Source organism: Cupressus sempervirens, chromosome 8 (assembly GCF_028749045.1).
Source record: "Cupressus sempervirens isolate cs-2001-9-10 chromosome 8, ASM2874904v1, whole genome shotgun sequence".
In the NCBI taxonomy this organism is placed as follows: Eukaryota; Viridiplantae; Streptophyta; class Pinopsida; order Cupressales; family Cupressaceae; genus Cupressus; species Cupressus sempervirens.
The window spans coordinates 720,552,836-720,557,773 of NC_143125.1; the positions used below are offsets into that span (position 1 = coordinate 720,552,836).

General features: G+C 32.8%; 1 pseudogene; it reads left to right on the top strand.

Moving 5' to 3' along the window:
* The first annotated feature begins 2,424 nt into the window (after positions 1–2,424).
* Positions 2,425–4,686, top strand: LOC149544466 (receptor-like protein 49; annotated as a pseudogene).
* Positions 4,687–4,938: the final 252 nt, after the last annotated feature.

Below are 4,938 nucleotides of genomic sequence, written 5' to 3' on the forward strand. Positions count from 1 at the left end.
ATATGATTGTTCAGGCTACTAAAAATCTTGATACTGTTTGTCATGTGGATTCCCATAGGCACTTAAAGTGTAAGTGGCTAGATGGGGTCATCATGGCTAATCTCAAAGCCAAAAATATTTATAGAATCATTGATCGCAATGAAGATATTATTCATCACATTAACACTATTTGGTATTCCTCTGTTGATGTCGATTCTTGGAAAAAAGTATTTTGATATTTTGTGGAAAAGTCTTGTTGAACCTAAAATTAGATGTTTTAAATGGTTAGTTATGCTTGATAGACTACCCATTAAAAAAGATGGTCATGATACTGACATTTGTAACTTATGCAAGCTCCCTCAAACAGGTAGACATATTTGATTTGATTGTATCTTTGCTAAAGAAATCTGGAATATGTTTGGTGTCTTTTACCCTATTAATGTGAATATTTTAGAAATTGTTACTGGTCATATCAATGGTCCTCATAAGGATACCAACTTATTTTGGAATATGTTGTCTTCTAACATCCTTTGGCAGATCTAGAAGTGTAGGAAGGAGGAAAGGTACCAAGGTAAACCGAGAGTTCTTACTATTTTTTTTTGAAAACTCACACATCTTAAAAATTTTCTATAGGTTCACACTACTATGATGTTAGAAAAAGAGAAGCTGAGGAAATTTCTTAAGGATGGGCCATAAAAACATTACTACATTCATGAATTTTATGAGCCATAAAAACATTGTAATGATTTTATTTCAAATTCAAATAAATTTTAATAACCATCAATGGCCTCATGAACCCAATTCTTATCCAAGCCAAATAAATAACTTTTTATAAATTCTTTTAATGATAAGTGAGTTGAATAGGTCTCACTAATTTCTTACCCACTAACACGGAAGCTAGTAATAAGGTCGCTCACTATCGAGCAGTTAAAAAAGCCTTGGACTTATAGACAAGATGTAATTTAGTTTCCAAACATGTATTGGTATGGGAATCCTGATACTAAGTTCACATAATATATTTCATAGAGATATGAAATCTGAATTCAAAAATTTGATTTGAATATAATGTTTCATATAGATGTCCATCTCACCTATACGTGTCAAATTACCCATTTCATATCTAATCAAGTCTTATGTGACTTATGTGACTTATGTGACATGAGAAGGATGTAGACGAAATTTGATAACTTAATGGCTCTACATGATATCGATATGTGACATACATCAAACATTAAATGCAAGATAGAATTTACTGTTTCTTTTCTAGAGAAGAACTTGAGCGAAGAACTAGATTAACATAGTTAAAAAATTGAATTTGTATTTTAACATACTAAATCTTTTGTTTATTAATTCAATTTTTTTTTTAATAAATAGTTCATTAATTATTAAATCAAGATTTTTAAAATTTGTTTTTTTCAAATATCTTCTATTTGGCCTGCCTTTCAAATCAAATATTTTTAAAATATTAATTTATATTTATGTTAAATATTATTTAAAATTAAAATTTCAAAAATATAATATAAATTATATTGTTTAATTTAAAATTTCAACACAAATATCAAATCAATATCTAATTTGTTTCAAGATTATCCATTAAAAAGAAAGCTTAAATTTAGAATGATTTTATATTTATAGCTTGAGGATCTTCTTTATGTCTTTCTTGCAAAAATTAAAAGAGAAAATAATAAAATGGTGGTAATCATAAAGAAAGAAGATATTTGAAATTCCATTTCATGAATAAGTAAACTAGTTAAATTTTAAATTTTATTATAAATTGAATTGATAATTTCCTTATAAATATAATAATAACATGAAATGTAAATAATATTAATCCAACTTTAAATATTATTTCTCTTTGCATTAAAATCAAAATCTATTTAGACATGTTCAATATTTTTGTCATATAAAAAATTAGGATTAGAATATTAATATGTTTGACTTTGATATTGCTTAATTTGTAAGTCTAGAAAATTATAGAAACTCTAAAAATCTAAGAACAAGATGGCCTGTTAAAGCTTTGCATTATATATGATCATACCACTTGTTGAGATACATGAATATTATGGAGACGGACTTTTCCACTTTGTTTTTAAGTCAAGAAAATTCTAGAAACCCTTAAAATCAAAGAATGAGATCTTTCATAAAAGCATTCCATTCCATACCATCATACCATTATCTTACTTTTCTACTCATTAAATATGAAATGATGTTATTGAATCAGACTTTCTACTCATTTTAAATAACTTATAAGAATAAGATCAGCTATTCAAGCATTGCATACTGCGCTATCCTAGTAAGACTTTTCCACTCAAGGAAGTACCACTCCCTCCCCACACGCCTCCATTCTCTATAAAACAATATTTAAGCATGGGAAGGCATATATTTAACATTCATTTCATCATCTCTTTCTTTTGAAGTTAAAAGGATTTTTAGCGTGTAGAAGACATGGAGAGTACGCTTTCATATGCCAGAGTTGCCTTTGCAATCATTACGATATCATGCTCTTTCTTCTGCTTCACCTCTCCTCCTGCAATGGCATGCACCCTCCATGAAAGAGATCATCTTCTAGATTTCAAGATAGACATTTTGGATGAGGCGAAAAAGCTAAGCTTGTGGCACGGATTTAATTGCTGCACGTGGAGTGGAGTCAGCTGTTACCTCCACACAGGCCATGTTTTTGGCCTGGATTTGGGTGGATACAATTTGGAGGGTAACATCTCTAGATTGCTGTTTTATCTTGAAAAGTTAGAGCACCTCAATCTGAGCAACAACCTCTTCAATGGTAATCTCACTCCACATTTTATAAAGTTACAGAGTCTCACTTTTCTCAACTTGTCATATTCTAGAGATGTAAATGAATTCTCTGTAAGTGAATTGCATATGAATTTGGAAAGCTTATCGAATCTGGTGAGCTTGGAATACCTATCTCTTGATGGAGTGAGCATCTTTGTAAGCAAAGATTGGGGTGGAGTTGTTTGCGGTTTATCAAACCTTCAACAACTCAGCATGTCTGACTGTGGGCTTATCGGACCAATCCCAAATTCCCTTCTCAATATCACTTCTCTCCTCCATCTCGATCTTTTAGATAATTCTTTGTCAGGAAAGATACCTCCTTGGTTTGAAAATGTGACTGCCCACTTTCTCTCACTTGATCTCTCTGAGAATTACTATCTTGGAGGAGAGCTTTCCTTCATTGCACAGCAAACATCTTGGTCGCTAACCAGCGTTGATCTTTCATCGACAGTTGTGGAGGGCCAAATTCCATCTGGTGTAGGGAATATCTCATCCTTGGAGAGTCTCACCCTTTCATATACCAACATTGAAGGTGAGATTCCTCTCTCCATAGTCAATCTCACTAAACTTGTTCATTTGGATCTGTTCAATAACAAGTTAACCAGGACAATCCCACCTTCATTGGGATCACTTTCTTCCCTCTCTTATCTTGACCTCGGTTACAATCCATTGAATACCTCAGTTTTGCCCACAGTTTCAGATCTAGTCAACTTAAGATCCCTTTATCTAGACTCCATCAATCTAGGAGGCTTCATATCCCTTTCCTTTTTCGATAATCTCACTAGACTTGAATTGCTTGATCTTTCTTTCAATCACTTAACCGTGTGCTTTGACCCAACCTGGATACCACGGTTCGAGAAGCTCAACTTTTTGGGACTAGGTTCTTGCGGTTTAGATAAAATTCCACTGTTTCTTGCCAATCAATATAAATTGGACCATTTGGATCTATCCTTTAATAGTGTGACAACTATACCATCCTGGATATGGGAATTAAAAAATCTTACATATTTGAACCTTAGTTGTAATCAATTAAAAGGTTCATTGCCGTCTAAACTAACATGCAGGACTGATTTGTACTTGGATTTGCACAATAACAGCTTACAAGGTGCTCTTCCTCTTCCTGTTGCTGGTGTTAAGATGCTGGACATGAGCCTGAATCAATTCAATGGTTCTATTCCCACTAATATTGGTGAACATCTTCAACATATTGTGTTCTTATCATTGTCGAGAAACAATCTCATCGGAGCCATTCCAGACTCTATCTGTACTTCAGATTTGGAGTTTCTTGACCTTTCAAATAATATGCTCACTAGTGTGATTCCTCCTAATTTAACAAGGACTTGCTCGCTCCTCAGAGTTCTAGACTTGGCGGGAAATCATCTACAAGGTAAAGTGCCAGCAGAATGGGGAAGCCTGAAACAGATTCATACATTGAAGCTCTCTGATAATCGGTTGAGAGGAGTTATTCCCTCATCCATTTCAAAATGTCAAACTTTGCAAGTACTTGATCTGCAAAATAATATTTTTGAGGGCACTATCCCCCGCTGGATTGGAAAGTCATCACAGCTGCACATCTTGATTCTGAGGTCCAATAAATTTCATGGAAGTATCCCACCCCAAGTAACTGGTCTTCCGATTCTTCAGATTCTGGACCTTTCTAGAAACCACTTTTCAGGGCCCATTCCAAGTAATCTTACAAACTTGGTTGCAATAGTCAATGCATCACAGAGTGATCCAAACCTTCTTGAAGAAGATACTTCAAAGGTATTTACAGTAAATACGGTGTATACAAATTAGATTGATATTTCCTGGAAAGGTCGGAATGCTGATTTCGTCAAAATCCTTTTCATTCTTAAATTTATTGATCTCTCCAGCAACAAGATATGCAACCCACATTTATATCTTTTCCAGTAGAATGGGTTTTCTTCTTCAAGTGGGATATTTAAGCGCAAGATGAATCCCAAATTCTATATCAATAAATAAGTAATTAATGAAAAATATATATTTGAAAGGGATTAAATTATAACAATTATTTTTAATAATTGGGATTTAGAATTAGTTGAGTTTCTCTAATTTATTATTTCAAATAAAATAATAATTTTGGAAAAAAATGTATCTCTCTAGTTAAAGAAAATTATTTTGGAGAGCTATATTAGAACTTTCAAT